This window comes from Xyrauchen texanus, chromosome 26 (assembly GCF_025860055.1).
Source record: "Xyrauchen texanus isolate HMW12.3.18 chromosome 26, RBS_HiC_50CHRs, whole genome shotgun sequence".
NCBI classification, from domain to species: domain Eukaryota; kingdom Metazoa; phylum Chordata; class Actinopteri; order Cypriniformes; family Catostomidae; genus Xyrauchen; species Xyrauchen texanus.
The window spans coordinates 35,648,664-35,673,578 of record NC_068301.1 but is presented as its reverse complement, the minus strand read 5'-3'; positions in this window follow the sequence as shown (position 1 = coordinate 35,673,578).

Below are 24,915 nucleotides of genomic sequence, written 5' to 3'. Positions count from 1 at the left end.
TAGGGGGGCATTTTATTGGGGAAAAAAGCTGCTCAGAGATTCTTCATAAATCTTCCTTTAATGCGCCACAAAAAAAATCAAAAAGCATATATTTATATGGGTTAAGTCTGCTGTGTAAGAGAAACAATTTAGATATTAAAGAGATCTCATATGTGATTTTTCTTTTCTACATGTGAGTACTGTTCAGCCTCTTTAAAAACAGAATAAGATCATGCTGGCTTTCAAATACTGCTGTGACAGCTTTATTGCTAAATGCTAAGTGGCCATTTAATACCTTTTCATAGAGACGGTTTGGTCGCAGCACATCAAATCTCCATGTCACCTATATCGCTGAGATTCCCCTCACTCAAAAGGTGAAAATAGAGCAGGCAAATCCGTAACTGTCACCCTGGCATGCAATCACACAAAGCTAAAAGTACATTTTCAGGTTGCATATAAGCAGGTCCTCTCTGAATGCTCTTTCTTTGAGAGGGACTCCTCGTTTTGTCTTGAAACTCACCTAACCCAAAGCATTTTCACATTAGAACTCTTAGGAATTCCCTCAATTCTCAAAATCTAAAGTCAAAAATGCATTTGAAGATATCATCAGTACCTCAGGGAGAGAGAAAAAGGAGACAGACATGACCCCCTGAACCTAACAAACAGAGTAAATCAGAACACATCTGATTTTTAATGTATTATTATGAGCAGTTGGATTTTGGACCAATGATAGTTATCAATGGGCGAAGCTACATAGAGCGACGGTGCAAAAATAGAAACCAAAAGATTGATTCAATTATTTTGTGAGCCAAAAGTGTCATAGAAGCACCACAAAATTACATGGTTGCTAAAGCAATTGCATTTTCCGCTCACATTTGCTTTCATTGGTTAGGTTTAGTTTTAAGGTTTAGGGTAGGAAGGTAGGTTTTGTTGATTTAAAGATAGAGCATTAACCTTAAAAACCTCATATGTTTGGGAGACAATTAAACTCGCTTTTAGTGCCACACAGTGGACTTTTCACCTCAGAACAGCCACGAAACGTGTACTTAACCACATTATTTTTAGAGCTGGAGGAATTAATCGTGAAGCTGCATTGACAAGATTTGCCGCTTTGAACTCCACATGGAATATGCTTGCAAAGAAAGTCTTGTTTGCTTTTAGCACTGGCATTATCCACGTAAGAATAATCGTGATTAATATAAATGAACGTATTAAACATTTGAAATTAATCGCAGGCATTAACACGTTCATTTTTCTTTATCGTGATTATTCTTATGTGGATAATGCCAGTTATCTCCTTATTAAAAGATGGATTGGGATATTAATTCAAATATTTCTTTGTTTTGAAGAAAGTAATCGTGCAGCCAAGGTACAGATCAAGCTAGTATTGGTAACTGTGTGACATTGTGAAGTGAGCCTATGAGTTTTCTGTGCTTTTTGGTTATAATACTCAAGCATTGTCTCTGAAGAGTCTGGTAGTGTGCAGAAGAGCCTCTGTGCTCCTCTGCTCATGTAGGGTTCTGCTTTAGACTTTATCTTGTTTGCAATGTAAGCAGCGCTGTGCACCCAGGGCCCAAAATTCAAATGCAGGGAATATATTAACTGCGCAGTTTGATCTGCGAAAGGAAGGGGGAGGGGAGGCAGTGTGCTACTGAGCTTGAGCAGTGTTATCCAGGAGTACAGAGAAAAAATACCCAGAAAATAAATTATATGGCAATACAGAAAACTGTATGTTTATATTTATTAAAAAGCACATATTTAGTGGTGTTGCTGATGTAAGGGTCATGTTTATTATTGCTCATAAGGTTACAGATTTAAACAAACCCATTTTGTAATAACTATGGTGCTTAATTCGACCTACACTGTTTGTGTTATTACTTTCCTAAACTATCAGACCAAGTGGATGATAAAACGTGCTGAAAAAATCCCATTGATTTACAGGCAGGACCAGCCACTTTTTGACCTGTGCCAGTAAGTAACCACTCAGAATCCCACTGATCGAACAGGAATTCCCTAGCAACAACCTAGAACACACTGGCAACTGCATAGCAATGCCCTAGCAACCACCCAGACCACCCTGGCAACTGCATAGCAATACCCTTGTAAACTCCTAGAACACCGTAGCGACCACAAAGCGCCATGCTTACAACCATTCAGAACAACTTAGGAACCACTGAACAAAACCATAGCAGCCTCATAGCAACCACCATGGCAACAGCATAGCAATACACTAGCAACCACCCAGTACACCCTAGCAACCGCATAGGAAAATGCTACCAACCACGCAGAAAATCTTAGCAATCACATTATTACCCCTAGCAGCTGCATAGCAATGCGATAGTAACCAAACAGAACACCCTTGCAACTGCAAAGAAACATCCCAACAACCAATCAAAACACCTTAGCAACTGTATAAAACCCTAGCAGCTACATAGCAATGTGACAGAAACCACCAGCAACTATATAGCAACATGCTAACACAACACAGAACATCTTGGCAACCACATAAAACCCTAGCAACTGCACAGCAATGCAATAGCAACCAACCAGAACATACTAGCAACCGCATAGAAACATGCTGACAACCAATCCGCATAACAAAACCCTAAAACCCACATAGCAACGCAATAGTAACCACCCACAACAGACTAGAAATTGCACAGCAACATGCTATCAACCACCCAGAACATGTTAGCAATCACATGTCAAACTCCTTTCCATCACATACAACTATTAAGAACACACTGGCAACCACATAGCAACACACTAACATCCACTCAGAACATCTTAGCAGCCAAATAACAAACCCTTACCAACCACAATGCAACGCTATAGCAACCACCCAGAATATCCAAGCAAATTGCATAGGACACCCTAGCACCCACACAGCAAACCAGTGCCCTAGCAACTGCATAGTAACATGCTAACAACCTCTCAGAGCATCTTTGCAACCATACAACAAAATATTAGCATCCACAAAGCATTGCTACAGCAACCAGAACATCCAAGTTATTGCACAGGAACATGCTTACAGCAACACAGAACATAGCAACCACAAAAAACCCTAGTAACTCTGCAGCAGTATGCTAAAAACCACTCAACACACCTTAGCTACCATATAATACCCTAGAAACTGTATATCAGCGCAATAACAACCACACAAAGCACCCTAGCAACTTCATAGCAACATGCTAACAACAACACTGAACACATTAGCAACCATCTAAAACCCTAGAAACAGCATAGCAATGCAATAGCAACCACACACAACACCCTAGAAAGTGCATAGCAACAAGCTAAGAACCACTCAGAACACCTTAGCGACCATATACAACTGTAGAAACTGCATAGCAACGCAATAGCAACCACACACAACACCTTAGCACGTGCATAGCAACATGCTAAGAACCACTCAGAACACCTTAGTGACATATAAAACCTTAGAAACTGTATAGCAATGCAATAGCAACCAACCAGAACATCCTAGCAAGAGCCGTCAAGATTGTTACTGAAAATGACTTGCATTTCAGAGTGTTTCTCACCAGAACCTATCGTATGGCTTCAGAAGACTTGGAATGTGATGCATGAGTCACATGGATGATATTTATGATACATTTGGGCTTTTTTATTCCCAATTAACTATTGAAAATATGGACCGAATGAAAATATATTTTTTTATTTTATGTTACCCGTGAGGTCACACAGGTTTGGAATGACATGAGGGTAAGTTAATTATGATTGAATTTAAGGAAAATAAAAAATTATAACTTTGGGATAAATTGGTGGTATCACATATCTCTAAAGCACAGGGCCCAGATGGTGTTTCACCCTTTTGTCTAACCAGCTGGCCCCCATCTTCACACTGATCTTTAATAGCTCACTGGAGCAGTGTGAAGTCCCATGCTGCTCAATCATCATTCCTGTCCCAAAGAAACTCAAAATCACAGGACTTAAGTCTGAAACATACTTTATGTGCACACTTCTGTTGCTCTGGCGGTTACAAACCTCATACCACAAGAGGGTGATAGAGTTTTTTGAAGGCGTCATGAAACCGGATGTAGTTGAAACATGACAGACTTGAGGTGGATTATTAATAAAGGCACAGTGATAACTTTTTTACTTTTTACTTAAAATACACACTTCTTGTCCTTTAACCCTGCAGTCAATGATAATAAAGTGTGTGTGTGTGTGTGTGTGTGTGTGTGTGTGTGTGTGTGTGTGTGTGTGTGTGTGTGTGTGTATGGTACATTTATCTAACCTCAGGTTGCTCCAATGGGTTTCTGCTGCTACATCCAAGCATTTGGGGGGGTAGGGTGTAGGTGGGTAATTATGACAGGTATGCTAGGGTTATTGAAGTTTGCTTATAATAACAATACTAAAACGTTCTTATGATCAGTCACATTAAAACAGCGTTACCAAATCCAATTTTTTTTGGGATATATCCAAAATGACTGGATATCCATAGCTAGTTGCGACATCTCCGCTGCACAGGCCTTTCACGTAATTGTTTCCATTTTCTCATTACAGTGCAATTATCAGAATTTAGGGAAGCTACAATTACTTGATCACTGTTTTATTTGAATGGAGAGGGGATGAGGGGTCGTAAATATGCTTGTATAACTTGATTGGCAAGACTCTCCTCAAATTGCTGCTCCGCCATGACAGTTGTTGATTGAAAAAATGCACTCTAGCGCCCCTTGTGGCAATGCAGAGAATGCAGCACGTACTTGAGCTGGGTTATGAATTGAGCACCAACACATTTCACTATGGAATCGAGCTTGCGTAGCAAGGTGCGTCTGCGTTCGTGTACTTTCGTGAAGTATGTTTGGGACTTTAACGACTACAGACCAGTCACTCTGATGTCTGTGGTCATAAAATAATTTGAGTGACTGGTGTTGGCCCACCTGAAGGACATCACTGGACCCTTTCTGGATCCCCTTCAATTTACTTGTCGAGCAAACAGGTTTGTGGATGATGCAGTCAAAATGGGATTGCATCATATCCTGCAATATCAGGACTAGGGATGCACCAATACCACTTTTTCTCTTCCGTTCCGATTCCGATATCGGAAATCTCAGAATCGTCCGATCCGATACCGGTGTTGTTTTTTTGCATAATCAGTTTAGAATATATTTACATTATTGTGTGGAACTAATTGGGTGTGCCCTTTAATATGTACATAAACACAAACCTCAAACTACATATTATTTCAATATAAATGTATAGCTTAAGAACACTTTATTATTAACTAGTATACTGGATAATGTAGCAGCAAAATTAACAGTAATTACAATATAAGTCACCAGTAGAAAAGTTTGCAACTTGTATCTGGAATTTAGTTGTAATATATCAGCTCACTTTTCATTCACACAGTTATTTTTTTGGAGCCCATTCAACTTAAATATTGTTATAAATTGTAAACAAATGATGATGATAATAATATATTATAATAGTAATATCTAGTGATATATCTCAATCGTGCACTTTTGTCACGGATCCACCAGTCTCTCTCTCTCTTCCTCACTGCCCTCAGTGCTCACTCTCCCCTGAGTTCTGATTAGACTCACCTGCATATCATTAGTGGCTAATCAAGGACTGCATATATATACCCCACTTTCACACACACTCTTTGTCTGTTCTCACTGATTCTCTGAGACGCCAGACCTTTGCACTATGTCAAACATACCTGTGTCTTCATTATTGCCAGCAAATATCACAAAACTGTTGTGAGTTATCTGTTCATCGTGTCTATACCCTGTCTGGATATTACTCACCTGCTGTTTGCCACTCTGCTCAACTGGATTTACTCACAATGTTTACATCACTGTTTCAATAATCTGTTCAATAAACCCTGAGTTCATATCGCTGCCTCCATGACACGTTTAACTTTTAAACCCTCACGCTTTTATTTTGACATTCTGAACTCTCCAGGAAGTCCTGTATGTGTGTGTTTGTAGGCTAGTTCACAGTAGTTTAATTCGCTTCTTATTCAAATTCTGGTAAAATTCACCTCCGGTTCCATTCTAAATGCATATTGAACCCAACTATTGAGCATCTACATCTGAGATGTTGTTTGTGATATATTGTGCACCGCGTGAAGGCTAAAAACAGGCGCGTGTGTGTGTGTAAAGGAGCTTATTAAACACAGCCTTTTGTGATTCACAGAGCTATCGCACGTCTTCAAGTGGCTTTGAACAAAATGCACGAGTCATATGAACTACTTTAATTGTTTTAATGGTTCTTTTATAATACATTTTTGGAGCCGATACCGATCCAAGTATAGGATCCTTGCATCACTAATCTGGACAGACCAGGGACATATGCAAGGTTTTGTGGACTTCAGTTCGGGTTTCAACACCATCATCCCAGCTATTCTCCAGACTAAATTACACCAACTCTCTGTCAGGGGATCAGCAGCTTTCTGATGGACAGGCAAAGCTAGTGAGACAGGGGAAATTCACTTCCAGCACCAATACAATCATCACTGACCGCCCCCAGGGATGTGTGCTCTCCCCACAGCTCTTCTCCCTGTATACCAATGACTGCACCGCCAAGGACCCCTCTGTCAAGTTCCTGAAGTTTGCAGATGACACTACTATTATCTGCCTCATCCAAGATTAAGATGAGTCTGCATACAGAAACAACCTGTATACAAAACAACTTGGACCTCAACATGCTCAAAATAGAGGAGATGATTGTGGACTTTAGGCGGAACACCCCAACATTGACCCTGCTCTCCATTCTAAACATCACTGTAGAAGCAGTGGAGTTATTCAGGTTCCTGGGCTCTATCATCTCACAGGACCTGAAGTGGGACTCTGCAGTCATTGAGTCTGTCCTCTGCACTTCAATAACTGTGTGGTTTGGTACAGCTAAGAAATCGGACATCAGAAAACTACAAAGGACAGTTCGGACTGCTGAGCGGATTATTGGTTGCCCCCTGCCCTCCCTTCAAGAACTGTCACTCTGGACCTCACTCACCCAGCCCAATAAAGTTGCCTTCTGGCCAGTGCTATAGAGCTCTGAGCATCAGAACCATCAGGCACAGGAACAGTTTTTCCCTCAGGCTATCCATCTCATGAACAGTTTAAACTGTCCCATTGAGCAATAATTATGTGCAATACACAGCTTAGTCTATTTATATTTATCCAACATACCCTTCCTCATCTGCCATACATTCCCTTGCATCTGTATATGACACATTTGTATTTGTATATTGTACATATGTATATATATATATATACAGTGAGGAAAATAAGTATTTGAACACCCTGCTCTTTTGCAAGTTCTCCCACTTGGAAAACATGGAGGGGTCTGAAATTGTCATCGTAGGTGCATGTCCACTGTGAGAGACATAATCTAAAAAAAAAAAATCCAGAAATCACAACGTATGATTTTTTAACCATTTATTTGTATGATACAGCTGCAAATAAGTATTTGAACACCTGAGAAAATCAATGTTAATATTTGGTACAGTAGCCTTTGTTTGCAATTACAGAGGTCAAACGTTTCCTGTAGTTTTTCACCAGGTTTGCACACACTGCAGGAGGGATTTTGGCCCACTCCTCCACACAGATCTTCTCTAGATCAGTCAGGTTTCTGGGTTGTCGCTGACAAACACGGAGTTTGAGCTCCCTCCAAAGATTCTCTATTGGGTTTAGGTCTGGAGACTGGCTAGGCCATGCCAGAACCTTGATATGCTTCTTACAGAGCCACTCCTTGGTTATCCTGGCTGTGTGCTTCGGGTCATTGTCATGTTGGAAGACCCAGCCTCGACCCATCTTCAATGCTCTAACTGAGGGAAGGAGGTTGTTCCCCAAAATCTTGCAATACATGGCCCCGGTCATCCTCTCCTAAATACAGTGCAGTCGCCCTGTCCCATGTGCAGAAAAACACCCCCAAAGCATGATGCTACCACCCCCATGCTTCACAGTAGGGATGGTGTTCTTGGGATGGTATTCTTCTTCCTCCAAACACGGTTAGTGGATTTATGACCAAAAGTTCTATTTTGGTCTCATCTGACCACATGACTTTCTCCCATGACTCCTCTGGATCATCCAAATGGTCATTGGCAAACTTAAGACGGGCCTTGACATGTGCTGGTTTAAGCAGGGGAACCTTCCGTGTCATGCATGATTTCAAACCATGACGTCTTAGTGTATTACCAACAGTAACCTTGGAAACGGTGGTCCCAGCTCTTTTCAGGTCATTGACCAGCTCCTCCCGTGTAGTTCTGGGCTGATTTCTCACCTTTCTTAGGATCATTGAGACCCCACGAGGTGAGATCTTGCATGGAGCCCCAGTCCGAGGGAGATTGACAGTCATGTTTAGCTTCTTCCATTTTCTAATGATTGCTCCAACAGTGGACCTTTTTTCACCAAGCTGCTTGGCAATTTCCCCGTAGCCCTTTCCAGCCTTGTGGAGGTGTACAATTTTGTCTCTAGTGTCTTTGGACAGCTCTTTGGTCTTGGCCATGTTAGTAGTTGGATTCTTTCTGATTGTATGGGGTGGACAGGTGTCTTTATGCAGCTAACGACCTCAAACAGGTGCATCTAATTTAGGATAATAAATGGAGTGGAGGAGGACATTTTAAAGGCAGACTAACAGGTCTTTGAGGGTCAGAATTCTAGCTGATAGACAGGTGTTCAAATACTTATTTGCAGCTGTATCATACAAATAAATAGTTAAAAAATCATACATTGTGATTTCTGGATTTTTTTTTAGATTATGTCTCTCACAGTGGACATGCACCTACGATGACAATTTCAGACCCCTCCATGATTTCCAAGTGGGAGAACTTGCAAAAGAGCAGGGTGTTCAAATACTTATTTTCCTCACTGTATATATATATATATATATATATATATATATATATATATATATAAAAGGTCCTATTCTGTATTTCTAGATATACTTTATTTTCTATTCAATTTTTCTTTTTATTCATTTTTTTTATTATTATCTCTGTCTTGTTGCTGTATTGTTTGTGCACTGGAAGCTTCGGTCGCCAAGACAAATTCCTTGATTGTGCAAGCATATTTGGCAATACAGCTCATTCTGATTCTTCACCTCTCATTTCCTCCTAATCTTTAATGGTCCACTGTGTGGCCTGCAGCAGAGACAGCTGGGATATCTCTGTGTGGAATGCCACACTTTAGGCATGACCCTAAACTCGCATACTGAACTCTGTATACCACCCACCAGTCAACTGTGAAAACAAAACATGCCACCGCCCCGCAGGGGGCCATCACACTCCATGAGGGGTTTAAGGTTTGGAGGGGCCGATGTGAATTTTTGCCCAAGGGGAAAGACTGAAAAGGTGAGGGGGTGGGAGGTATAGTCAGGCAGGAGTAGGGTTTCTCATACACTTTATTGAAATGCTGATGAAAGCATTGCACACTGATTGTGCTTTTACCAGGCACACCTCCAAGATCTGAGTCTTCATATTGGTTGTTTAATGTAAACCATTGAGGCTCAATTGTCCTGACCTATTGAGGGTTTTTCTTCACTCTCGTTAGGCCACAAAATCTGTGCAAGCAAAAGTTTAAAGAAAGCTACGCAGAATTTTGCCACATGCATGTTACTTCATTATGGTGGTTCTCAACTGTTGGGTTGCGACCCAAAAAGGGGTTGCAAGTCTGTTATGCTTGAAGACAATGAACAATGTTAATGCTAATAATCGAATGCACCTAACCTCAGTGTTATGTAGATTACTTCTGAAATATAATCCGGTATTGATTACATGACATAAATTGTAATCAGTAACAATTTATATGATACTTTTTGAGTAATCAGATTACTCTTGGATTACTCAGCATGTTTTGCTAAATCTAATTATTAATTTTAAATGTATTATTATGAATTTCAGAGTTAGATAAATTACTAAAAAGTAATCTACTACAATTTACTAATTACTAGTTCTGTCGATTTAACACATTAATTCAGTGCAATTAATTATGTAAAAAATAACATGTTAAAAAACCGTTTATTGCAATTGCAATTAATCATGTCCCCGGACATTATATATATAAATGAGTATTATTTATAGAGAATTAAAAAATTTTTAATCTTGTTTAATCACATAATTTTTTTGTTGATAATTGTGATTAATTGTAGATTACTGTGCTGAAATTTGCCACAATATATATATATATATATATTCTTGCCAACATTTATTTATTTCCATATTCAGAAGAAAATAAAACAATATGTATTAAAATGATGCTTTATTAACATTTTCCAAACAAAGCTTTCCACAGTATAAAGATAGAAATGCATTAAAATATCACCAATTCAATTAACATTAAATGTTTCCTAGAGTCTAAGTGGGAGTTTGACTAATAGAAAGAACTAGTTTCCCCACATATGTTGCCTTTTCATTGCAATTGACAATAAATCTCTTAAACTCACATCCTCCACTATATTAATCTGCCGGTAGACTGGGCTATCCGCTTTCCATAGTGTTTCCGATGCAACACCAGCACTCCTATCCTTTAAGAACTACTTTCTCCATAATTTTATCACTGACAAGGAAGCGCTGTTAGAGATTCTTTTATTTAAACGTAACGGTCAACTGTCTATAGCACTGCTGCTTTATGCTATATAATGCTAAGCTTGTAGGCTCTACTTGCAAGAAGGGCTCTGGTGTTGTGGCACGTGCATCAGTGTAACGACTCTGGGCAAACACATTACAAAGGCTCCGCTCTTCACACCAGTGGTTTTGCTGGTTTATGCTGTATTAATGATAAACGTGTTAAACTTTTTTAATTAATCACATGCCTTAACATTTTAATTCTGACAGCTCTAATAATGATATATATAGACATTATTTGTAATTATTGAAATACAACTATTTATAATTATTTCATCATTATATATTGAATTATTGTTATTTGAGGAGTTACTTCGCAAATATTTACATTCGATTAACTGCGATTAATTGCAAATAATTGATTGGCACACCTTGTCATTAATTATATTTTTAAAAAAATGTGATTTACAACCCAGTAATTACTTCTCTAATATTGTAAATTGATTACTTTATGGATTACTTAACAGGAAATCTAATCACATTAATTATTCCTTTTAAGTTACTTTCTTTCGTTTACACGTCACCGAAAAGGTTTTAATTGAGTTTTTTGCTCAACACATTCCAAATAAAGTAGAGGTGTCAAAATGTATGCTTTAATGCATGCGATTAATTAAAAAAAGTTTAATGCATTCATTTTTCTTAATCACAATAAATGCATTTACTGTTAATACAGCATAAATCAACAAAAACACTGGTCGGACTAGGGCGGAACCTTTGCCGCCCTGAGTCCTTACATACCCCAACAGTGATGGGAAAGGACCTCTTAACGCTATGTGTATGTACAAAACAAGCCCAGATGCTTAATTCAAAGCATCAACTTTTAATTACCACAGTGGCAGGTCAAGTCTTAACTATCACGAAAACACAGAATGAGATGTTTCTGTCTGCAGCGCTTTTCATGTGGAGATCAAAGTGGTGATGACACCCTGACACAAATCATGAAGGCGGATTCCTTATTGCTGTAGGAAAGCAAATAGCCACAGTCTGCCGGCAGATTAATATTGTGGATGATGAGAGTTTAGGAGATTTAATGGCCATTGAAATGAATATGAAATCGATGTGGGGACTATTCTTTCAATTAAACAACCTCCCACTTAGATTTTGGGAAACATTTAATGTTACTTGAATTGGTGCTATTTTAGTGCATCTTTATACTGTGAAAGGCTTTGTTTGGAAAATGATATCATAAACCAGATAGTTCCGGTCTTGGATACTGATTTGTCAACAGCCGTGCTTTGACACTTTGCGTCTTCCTAACAACACCCTTCAGCCGTGACTATATTCACAATATAGCAATTTCAGTACTTTCAAAATCTGTGATTAATCGCGATAAACAATGAAAAATTATTCAAATAATGGTGAAACATTTTTAATGTAATGTACTTACAAGTAATTAAGTTAACTGAAAGTCAGTAACTGTTCACAAGAGTATAAAATGTAATGCATTACACTACTTTTTTTTTACTTCTTACTGTGTAAACAAATTACAACCAATACTGATCAATTAACACTCATTTCAAACATTAGTAAACATAAAATCAAACAGCAACTTGCTATTTGTCAGTTCTTGAGTAAAACAAAAGAGAAAAACTAACACTATGTTACCCAAGATGAAAGACAATAATAACATGCATTTTTTAAAGATCATTTTTGCTATTTAGTCTAGTATTTTTTGGTGGATGTAATCTGTTACTTTCAAACACTGCTAACCATTTACAGTAATTGTGTATGGTGGTTAGTATACCAAAATAATAGACTTGATCTTTTAAAACAGAGAAAACGCTACCAGTATTTTTTGTTGTTAACATCAAAGGTCGTGCATCCAATCAAACTCTAGGGTACTTTGCTGCAAATTCATCTGTCATTCAGTAGAAGCTAGCAAAATTAGAACGATGTCAACATGGACAGGTTGCGTGACGTGCCCTCTTCCTCAAAAACTATTAATGAATAATGGCTAATTTCATTAGCATTAGCATTCCACATACTGTCCCCAAATCAGTGCAGAAAATGTGAAAAAATGTAATCAGTGCCTGCTTATGGATTATCATGGCCAAGGTTTTGACCTCTGACATGTGTTATTGGAAATATCTGGAATCCCCAAGCTTTGGACAACATCCGTGCTCATTTGGAAAGGACGCTATAATTGCCTATTCGCTAATCGGGCATTAGCTCAATGCTGGCACCCAACCCTTGAACATGGTGCCTGGCAGAGGGCAAGATGCCCACTCTGGGGTTGCTTGGCAGGTGCCACTGTGTGTAATGTTTACCCGTTTATGCAAACAAAAACATGACTTCTGATGTTCAGATGATTGCCATTGCCGTCTTTATTGTTTTGAGCGGGTCATTGCACAGCACTGCTGAGGTGCACGTCAACACGTAAACAAACAAATAAAGCTCTTGGTGTCAGTGCTTGTGCTCTAATGAAGAATGACTGACTTTCAAAAGGAAGTCAACAGCTTCAAAGGCAGGGAAAAGAATAGTCAAATTATACTTTGTTGAAAAGTGGGAGAGAAAAACAACATGAGGGGTTTGATATCTTTTGATAACAGTAGACACCACAAATGCAACAGAGCCTATTATACAGAAGGTTACAGGGACAGTATTCTGAAATTCTGATCTTTATAGAGCTGTTCTGCCTTGACGTCATTTTAGGGAAACCCAGATGGCTAATTCACCATGGGTTCCCTGAATTCTCTGACTGTGTGCAAATTATGTTAACAAAACGTCCACGTATCTACCATAGAGCTTATTTTACTCATAAATCCAAAACTGTGATTATAAAAACTGGAAAATCCAGAGGGAACCGATAGCTCGAAAATGCGTATTCTCTTCTGGCTTTTTGGACTACAAGCTGAAAAGCTCTATGTGGCCTCAGTTTAAGTCTATGGGATTTATAAATGGTGCGGACTTGTTACGCACCAAAATTCAATGTGTAGTCTTAGGGGTATGAGCAACAGTAATATAGCAAACGCAATTAACAAGAAACAGCATATTTGTAGATAAAGATACTCTGAATTTTCCGTAGCATACAAACCATTCAAGTAGACTTTTGAGCTTATTGTTGTAAATATATGCACACACAGAGATAGAGGGTATGGCTGGATTTGCCTGTATAAGGCAATAACGCACTTGCTCTGCAAGAGGAGCGAGAGAGACAGAGAGGCCCAGCAGCCTAGAAAAAAAACACTAGAGGCCCCTTTATGCAGAAACACAGATTTAATGTAAGGCTTGGCTCCCTGTTATGGCTAGAGAGAGGGAAAAGCTGGTCTGGATTTGATGGAGAATGAGAGAGGCATGGGAAAGAAGGCAGCATTCTGTGTTCATACAAGGACAGCTGTGAATTCTGCACAACTCGCCAACACAACAGGGACGAGTCGAAGTTCTTTCCATTTTATCACATTAAAATCATGTTAACGTGTATCATGTTTACGTCTTGTGTCTACACTTTTGAAACAGTTGGTATGTCAATGTTAATTGACTGGCCCCATTCACTTCCATTGTAAGTGCCTTAGTGTAACTGCTACTTCTGATCCTTTTTCAATAAACAAGGGATGAGTTCAAGTACATTTAGTGATAATCCATATTATGCCACTAATACTGCTTTTGCAGAACACTCATATTTGGTCTCTTATGGATTGCATTTCAATGACAGTAGTGGTGGACTAGTTTTGAAAAGACATTTTGATTCCTCTGTTATCTTTGAACTCCGGCGTGTCAGTACAGAATGCCATTCTGCATTAAATTAACAGCCCGTGCCCAGGGGAAATCAGGGAAACTTGCTATAAATTGACAATGCCCACACCCTTCCACTCCCATATTTCTAGTTTCAAGCTCAATATCCTTGTTATTAAAGCAGGTTTACAAGAAGCTCACATACAGCTCTGAATTAGATGTATAACTGAGAATGGCCGCCATCTGCCACAGTAATAAACAGCAATTTAACAAAAAGGTGAAACATTGTAACAACCCAGATTAAAAGAACAGCGTGAACTTTCGATGCTGGTCTTTTCAACATAGTACATATTCAACTGGATCTTCATCTAGTTAAGGTGTAAATCAAAAGTATAACCCACAAACTAAAATGAATTAAGGTTTGGTTTGTGAATGCCAAGACACATTTTAATTCTCCACTTGACACCGAATATGTAAGCATGCTGTAACAAATAACATGCCTGTCGCAATGTGGAGAATTCAGAACAAAGATGACAGCTTGTCAGGAAAGGACAAGGAGGAACCCAGGAAGAGTATGTCCTATTACTTTGTGAGAAACTCACAACTGATATTTTTGGTAAACAGCTCAGTCCTTTCACTGATATTGCACGCTTGGCTTATATGAAAAGGACTTTTATTCCCATAGAGACCAACCAATCAACAAACGATGCAGTACAAGCATCACATTTTTCACTATAGCCTCCTATCCAACACTTTATTTTAAGAAAGGAAATGTCTTTGAACAAATTTGGCAACTCATTAAATATTTATTTATGCAATACAAATCACTAATGTATGTCAATAACCTGTGATGCGCTTCCCTCAACTCGTTCCAAACACTGATGTTTTCTTCGACTCGATACTGTATTTGCAAGAGGGAATGCACTAAGTTACTATTCCTTGTGTACATAAGAAAAAATACCACAAACATGCAATGGGCATCTCACAGCAGTCACAAGTAAACCCATTTGGTGTTTGTTGTTTTTGACCAAACTAATGTTAGCATTATCAGTTGCAGTTGTTAGTAAGCCTGCATCAACAGATGCAACGTGATTTATTTAAACTCACGCATTTAAACAGCATGTTCTCTCTGGACTGTTTCACACTTCGAATTACTGCATTAACAACTAGTTTTTCAGTTTATTTTTAACATAAAATCACTTTTATGGTCATGTACGATTAATCGTGTTCTGGACACACAGAGTTCAGGTATTTATGAAAGCGACAACCAAATTCACTCCCAATTATTCAGGTATTGACAACCACATTTACATTAAATCCATGTAGTGTGAACTAGAGTTATCCAGTACATTAGTACATTAGTTGCACACTTGTGTGATAACACGTTACATTATTGTTTCCTTTGTTAATGGTTTATTAAGGTGTTTATTAATGACTAATAAGTAATTTACAAATGCATTATAAATCATTTATATGCTGTAATAACAACTTGAATATAGGGGCGACCTTCGTGCAACACTTGCCAAATAGCAAGCATTTTAACACACATGTTATAAATACACTTATTCATATCTAAATTAATCAAAACATTAAAATGCCCTAATTCATGCCTTATGTCACAATGCATCAAAAATAGACTATTATAGTGAGCAACATTAGGAAACATTTATATTCATTACTATAATGTCCTGACTCACTTGTGCTGTCACTTTCCTTGTCATGTTGATGGCAAAAGAATGATGCTACTCCGACTGATGTCCCAAGTCCTAGTTACCTAAAGTCCTCTCCAAAAACACTCTTCAGCTCTTCATGCTCATTCACAGATTATATCATATAATAAAGCCTGATGACAATTAAATCATACCGAACTTTAACGCACATTAATAAATGCTTTATATGTGTCCACTTTGCCTTAAGATACATTTTAATGTGTTACTAATGTTGAATAAATGTTATAAAGCATTCATAACATGTGAGAAAAAATGGCTCCCTATTTGGATAGTTGCCCTTTTTATGTTGTTCTAAACACATTTCAATGATATAGAGTGCATTTATAAATGATTTATAAGTCATTATTAAACCCTTTTATAAACCCTTAACAAAGGGTTATTAATATATATTGTTACCCACTTTACTAAACATTTCTATTTAGACCTCCGGTTTCCAATCTTAGGCTACGCCCACATTAAACTGGATACATTTGAAAACGGCGTTTTCGTGTTGAAAAGCTCTCCGTCCACACTTTTAAAGCGTTTTCCACAAGTTACTCATCCACACTAAAATGAAAATGCCTAAATCCCCTTGCGCATGTGAAAAATCGCCGTTCCATGTACAAGTTGAAAAGCAATTGTCCTCGTGTTTTGTCGCCAGACAGCAATTCCGAGTAAACTTTGTGTAGCCTTTGAAGGAATGCATTGTGAAGGTTGTATAAAGTAACATTTATCTTAAACAACACTCTCAAAGTGAATAGCAGCCATCTTGATTGTTTTGGGTTGTCACATGACAACAAATACATCATTGTTTTTTAGATATCTCCATCTTCCCCGACCACACAACAAAGCGAAGACGGCTTTTTCAAAGCTCAGTTTTTGCTGTCAAAAATGCTGTCTCAATGTAGACAGAAGGGCAAAATTTAGAGTATGGACGTGGCCTTAACTAACACAAATCAGATCAGATTGTTGACGTTCAAATTTCATGTTGACAGTCACAAGATACTAAAACATTGCAATGTTTATCACTATGTCAACAACTATTGTGAATATGGGAGTAACTTCTGTATTCAGTACACACAGAGAACAGTAATTTTGGGGATTCACTCCTGCATTCAAATATAGTTATCACCCACAAATCTTTGCAGTAGGTTTGTGGCCTTTAGGCAGTGAATGCATTTGTAAAATACAGTAGTTACTTTTGAAAATAACTGAACTCTGTGCCTACAGAAATGGATGAAGCATTTAGGAGAGGAGTGACAACTGTATTTAGCTGCAGGTCAAAAACAATCAAAACAGCTTGATACACTCCTGGTGTGCTAAAGGGGCCTATAATGTGGCCAAGACATTCAGACACCACAACAAGCGAGACATCACAAACAAATCCCAGTGTGATGGTGAGCAGTAAAAAAGCTTTCAATTTCCTCCACAGCCGTCAAATCTGTGTCTGTGTGAGTCGGCTGTGTTTTCACTGCTGGGAAGCAGGTAGAAACCCCTTCGTGGCGTCTTCTCACCCACTGCTTAATCTCACTCGCAATCACGCTCAGTGACAGGCACACAAAGCCAGACACCCTGCACAACAAGGCCCTGCTATTATGTAACTACCGACAGCTGGGCGAGCAGAGGAGGGGGTGACCCAGTCGTCGTGGCAGCACTTTGTGTCACCCAAACGTGACAATCAAGAAAGAAGCCAAGGACATGGAAAGGAGGGAGTGGAATATGTTGAGAATAGAGCAGGATAGATGTGGCTTCTATTACTGAAAGTGAAACAAAACCAATACGAATGTTGACCTTTTTCCATGGTGGGTGATTGCGCGAAAACGCTCATGTATTGGGGGTTATAGTGCGAAATTTGCAAAGCTTTATATAGGATGGTTTTGATTTGTGTGATCACTTAAACAAAGTTTCCCACCATGCCATGTTGGTAGTCAACTGGTTTTGCTTCAGGACCCAGATTTTACAATGGACACATCAAGTGGTGATCCAACATAGTACCAAAAAACTTAAAAAACTGAAATTACTGTAAAATACCTTAAGGCACCAATACACTTCATACGAAATCAAACAACAAATGGGTGTGACGTCATATCAAACTAAATCTGGCCAAAACAAAGGCGTTTTTTTGTTTGTTTCGGTGGTTCAAAACAGCTCGCCAGCGACAACTTTTAAGAAAACTTCGTACTGGCTGCTAAACACCTTGTTACTGCCATTGGTCCACATCATTGGCAGTTGTGACCTGGAGCTCCACATACTTTGAGGCTGACAGATCATTCTGGTTACGTTGTTCAGTCAGTTAAGATCAGTCAATATGAACACATTGACATGCAGAGCTATAAGCGAACTGGTGCAAAATCACCTACATCTGTACAATCGTTTGCATTTTCCAAGAACATGTCATGCAGTTGTTTTTGTTTAATTAGTCTTCAAAAGGAATCAAATACTTAAATACTTTTAAGTGACCATTTACTCTATTGTTTGATAAACTGCTTCACTCATGTGCCATCTGCAGCGATAGCCATTCACACATATGCCCAGAGTAAGATATGCCTGTTATCATCATTCTTTTGTCTGTATTCTGTACATTAACTCTCTTTTATACACCCATCTTTGCAGTTATATCAGTGTCATCATAAATTACAATAACAGAGTGTAATCCGTGCATAATATGGCCACATATAGCATGTTAGCAGAAGCATTAGCACCATGAATGCAGAATGTAAACATTACAAGTTACATATGATCTACTGCATAAATATTACATTAAATCATCATTGAGTGGTTAAAACAGCTTCTTTTACTGATCTTGTGTGAATTCTACTCTAATTTGCAGCAAATTTGACATGAACTCTCGATTTTCATATTGAGTCTCCTCATATTTAAATGCCTCTGCGTGGCGGGTGGCTGAATGTTCGCAAATAGTATACCGTTGCTCAGCTGTTTGGAACTTCGCATGAGTGTATCAAAGCCTTCAGAGTTGGACTGGTTGCCTGATCTTTGACATAAACAACAAAAAATATGGGAAATGTTTTCTACAGAAACATTTTATATGCTTATTAATTTTGCTATTTGCTATTCTAACAATATGGCCAATTAATAAAATGGGGTAAAATCAAATGGGTTGTTTGGTCTTTATATGTAGGTGTAGTATATGGTTGAATCTAACAAAAAACTGTCAAAAAATAATAATATTTCACACCAAATATCTAAATAAAATTTAAAAAATCCTAAAATAGACTTAATTTTCTTTATAGACTTAATACCTTGCGTTTCAATTGCTTATTTTAATTGGTATGGTAAAAATTTTGTTTAATAGTGTTAAAAGACTTTATAGTGTGTTAAAACTTACAATTTTAACATGATCTCCAAAACTGTTTATTGGGTTTTGGATACCTGTTTCCAATAAACATCTTGGAATTGTACGACTGACTGATTTCAACCCAGTTGCAAACTTGGCTAACACATGAGTGCGCAGTGCGCGTTCACGCATATTCCCGATCTATCAATGTATCTAGAGGTCAGAGTACAGAGGATCCGGCTCCCCTCAGACGACAGCCTACAGTACGGATCAGGACTGTTTATAGACGATGTACATGGCATAAGTCTACCTTAAAAATACAAATTACAATTTCTCCAAATATACCGTTTCACTACTTTAAGAATTCAAATAGCGTTTAAAATATGGTCTTAGTTCTCTTTATTGATGATTGTTTTCTCACTTGAGAACGTCATACTCCACTCCGGGTTTTCAGTGTGATTCCCGCTTCAATTTACTGTGTGTGTGCCTTCAGCACCGGAGCACGCACTGACAACCTTCGGGATTCCTCCGCGGCTCACTTGCGTGTTTGTGTGACAGAGACGGGGTTTAAATGATGTAAAGCCACTCGACGTCCAGTCAGAATAATTGAAAGTATAATTCCATAACACATTATTCGTCTTGTTTTTTTAATGGACAGCCTAATACTTTCACGACATTCGACAATGGATAGATTTTTATTAACTTGGGCACTATTTCGCTCATCTGCCCTGTCTCTTACACATACAATGCATTCCTGTGTCGCTCCGCGCGTGATGTGGCCGGGCCTGCCTGCTGTTCCTGTAAACTCCCGCCTTTACTAAAGCAGGCTGAAGCACACAGAAATCCTGTTCAAGTAGATATACTGTGTGATAGAAAGTATGTGCCTATACACATCATACCGAGAGTTCGTCGAGTGTATATTTATCAAGAACATTGTTATGATTACATTGAACATTGTTCAATGTATGTATGTATATATATATATATATATATATATATATATATATATATATATATATATATATATATATATTGAACAATGTTCAATGTAATCATAACAATGTTCTATATATATATATATATATATATATATATATATATATATATATATATATATATATATATATTAGTGCTGTCAATCGTTTAAAATTTTTAATCGAATTAATTACATGGTGTCCCGATTAATTAATCGCGATTAATTGCATATACAAATATTTGCTGAGAAAGCCCCTCATATAACAATAATTCAATATATAATGATTATACATATTTATATCAACATAAAACTGACATTGTTATCAAGTCAAGTTAAATATCTTTAAATATAAAAAATTATATATATAAAATATTCAGATAATAAAAATGCATTACATTCCTGTAGCAGAAGAGTTAATCATTGATAAGACAATACAAAAAGCGGCTTTAGAATACAATGTATTGTTTACTACCATATTAATGATCATAAGTCAATCATTGACATACAGTTCACAGCAATCCATTTCACAAGTGAATTTGTCAATCAGTTGGAGATTTATTATGAGGGCTTGTTTAAGGGCCCATCAATTTACACCTACATCAGAGGTCTTGGGTGTGTTGCGCCATAAACATAAAATGTTTAGGTTACTGTGTCAAGTTAAATATAGTTTAATACTCAATATTTAAACACATCTTGAGATCCCTTAGTTTGCATTTGCGCTCCTTCAAGTGTTTTGAACACAAGAACATATCGCATGTTTGTGTTGTTCTGCCTACTGAAGTGTTTTGTTCACTGTAATAAACTGTGTGTTGCTCATACAGCTGAAATTTCACTTACTGCCCTCTGGAGTAAACAGGTGGTACTACAAGCTTGCATTTCTCAGGAATCTTCCTTATTATGGTCTGGGGGCATTGCGATTAACTGCGTTAATTTTTTTAACGTGTTATTTTTTGTAAAACTAATCACACTGAATTAACGCGTTAAAACTACAGCCCTAATATATATATAAATTAGAATATCGTGCAAAAGTTCATTAATTTCAGTAATTCAACTTAAAAGGTGAAACTAATATATTATATAGACTCATTACAAGCAAAGATATTTCAAGCCTTTATTTGATATAATTTTGATGATTATGGCTTACAGCTTATGAAAACCCCAAATTCAGAATCTCAGAAAATTTAAATTCACCTTTTAAGTTGAATTACTGAAATTAATGAACTTTTGCACGATATTCTAATTTTTCGAGTTTCACCTGTATATATATATATATATATATATATATATATATATATATATATATAGCACTTTAAGTCAAATTAATCAACATATTAGGTAATTCATGTGAACAAGGATTGCAAAGTTTTGGACATTAACCATGGTAGTACAATGTTATTCAATGATGTACCCTGGAGTACAGTGTAAATACCATAGTACACGAATATGGCAATCTTTCAGTACCATGGTACAGGCCTATGTATAGCCTATCAAAGTAGGCACTACCATAGTATTACAATCTGCTGCTAATTTACATCTGCTACTATTTTAAAATTGAAGATATATTTCAGCTAGTTTCAATCAAACAGCTTACAGGACTAGTTCTCACAAATATATTTCTTAAAGATCATTTTTTACTCACCTCATGTCGTTCCAAACCTCTAAAAAATATTTTTTTTAGGAATCTTCTCACAGCTCTTTTTCTACAGTGAAAGGACAACAACAAAAAAAAAAAAAACACTATAAAAGTACCATAAGTGTTGTGTATATGACTTGTGGGTTATATTCCAAGTCCCATGAAGACACCTGATAGTTTTGTGTGCTGAATAGACTGAAATGTAAGTCTTTATTCATCGATAATGTCAATTCTCCATTTGGCATATCCAAACTTGAGTGTCGCGTTCGGGTTACAATGATAAACCCAGTCATAACTCTTTCACACAACTTTTTTTTCAATCTCAGCACAGATGCAAAGAAGATTTCAAAGTTTTGGGGAGGATTATCGGTGAATAACATTCAAAATATTTGTCTGCTCCTCACACAAAGCTATTATATGGCTTCAGAAGACATGGAATACAGTGTACGAGTCATATGGACTACTTTTATGGTGCTTTTTTTTTTACTTTTTAGAGCTGGACAGATGTGGTGACCACAAACTATTGTTTTTTAAATGAAACAAGTACGAGTAAATGATGAAAGAATTTTCATCTGTGGGTGAACTATTCCTTTGATGAACCTTATTGTTTTAAACTTTTTATATGCAATAAAGAATGCTCACATGCGTTCATAATTAAAAGATTTGTTTTCCTCTCACTGACCTTAATCACTTCTTCAAAATACTTATTTTTAAAACCTCCACATTTATTACAACTAAGCATTCGTTTTTAAAAATCCAAAAACACATGGTAAACATATATCTTCCCCACTGTTCCTCCATATCTTAAAAGATCAGTATAATATCATGAAATGTCAATTAATGGAAAAGTCTGTGCTGTTTTGCATAGTGATCTTAACAGGGGGCAGCAGTGACGGCTCGGCATGAGGAGACAGTGGCGATTTCATGGCTGGGGTTGTGTGGGAAATGAGATTCCAGCAGCCCTAAGTGACAGTTTACGGTCTCTGATTTGGTTTAGGAAGAGATTGCCAGGCAACAAAACCAGCCTGAGTCCTGAATGAAACAGCCATCTGTTCCACAGGCCGCTGAAAATGAATTAATTTCACATAATCCTGGAATTCAGAGCTAGATTGATGTCTTGGGGTATAAACGGTGTCAGTCCTGGAGCCCATCTAAGGTATATGTGATCTTTAAAACCTGGCCTCATATTTATGTCATTTAACACCCTTTTTTTTTGTGTGTGTGTAGAATATTGTGAAAAGAAAAATGTGACATATTGTATATGTCCCCTGTCATACTGTGACCTGAACATCTCTCTTTTTCACTCTCACCATAAACCCTAACCAGACAAAGGGAGAGAGGGTCTGTTCATCTGCGGTGCAAACCAGGTCATACAAGACTAATCCCTTTGTATATCTGTCATGTTGTGAGGGTTTACCTCGCAATTCAAAAACCATAGAGGACAGCTTTTGAGGATTGGTTCTTTTGTAGGTTTGAAATTCTTAAGGTAAAAAGTACAAGTAGAAAATTACACACAACCAAATATCAAACCAAGTGGCATCTACAAACATATGATACTAGAGCTTTTCTCAGAACTAACTTCACTTTTCTGAGCCATTTTTGCAATTACTTTTAAACAACGGGTGTGATGGTGATTTTTAGTGGATCTATGAATTTGGTTTCCCTTAAAGGGATAGTTCACCCCAAATTGAAAATTCTCTCATCATTTATTCACCCTCATGCCATCCCAGATGTCACTTGCTGAACACAAACGAAGATATAATAAATTCTTATAATAAATCTCCACTTTCACTTTCACATTCTTGTTTTTGGCAATTCACATTCTTTGTTCATATCTCCACCTACTGGGCAGGGAGGATCATTTATAGTTAAATTCTTGACCCACACCTATCATATCGCTTCTAAAGACATGGATAAACGACTGTAGTCATGTGGATTACTTTCATGCTGCCTTTATGTGCTTTTTTGAGCTTCAAAGTTTTGGACCTCATTGACTTGCATTGTATGGACCTACAGAGCTGAAACATTCTTCTAAAACTAGTTTGACAACCACAAAGGGTCTAAAGTGTTGATTTTCAGCAATATATCTATTGTTTTATCAATTAAAAACTAACTTTCTGTCCCATTCTGCCAGCATGCATCTCACCTGCTCTCTTCGTCTTGCTCTACTCCCAGGTCAGAGGTCAGCTGAATTGTGTCATAGCAACCTGAAGCTCTTTTTGTGCAGGACTGGTTGATTCACGGCTGTTAAACTCAATGAAACGTGAGGCTTGATTAGCCATGGTGCATCTGAGACAACCAAATACAACGAGTGAATGAATAAAAGAGGTCAAACTCTTACAAGGTTTAAAGTTGGGTGAGACAGATGCAACCAGATCCATGACATTAAAACAGAACTGAGACCACATATGACTTAAAGGGTTCGTTCACCCAAAATAAGGAACATTCTGTCATTATTTACTCACCCACATGTCGATCCAAAACTGATTGATATTCTTTCTTCTGTGGAAAACTAAAATAGGCATTAGAAGTATGTCACATGTGTCACTTCAAAAGTGTCTCAAACTGTGCTCAGATATGTCAAGATACCAAAGTCTGCAATGAAACATCAGAGAAGTATCTGAGCTGTTATCATATCACATTTTTAGCCTGATACTCTTACTGTATGTCAACAATGTTTTCATATATATCTATTTTTATTTGTCCAATTATTCATATTGACAGTCTTTGATGAATTCCAACCAGAAAAGAAGACATGTATGCATACGTGTAAATTGAAACAATAAGGCAGGTTTTCCATTCACAAGGTGGGGACTCTTCTTTCTTTGTTCTATTTTGCATGTTTTTGGAAGACATGCTGTAAATTGATGAAAGAAATAGAAAAGAGACAGACAAGGATGTCTGGTTGAAGAAGGGTTGTAAGGAGGGAGGGTGTGCTATTTTGAGCGATGGTTCATAATGCTCTCTTTTCAATTAATTAAATGGTGGTTCTCCAATTTAGTAACGCATTGACAGCATAAAAGAAACCTCTATCAGGCAACACAGCGATGATGAGGTCCA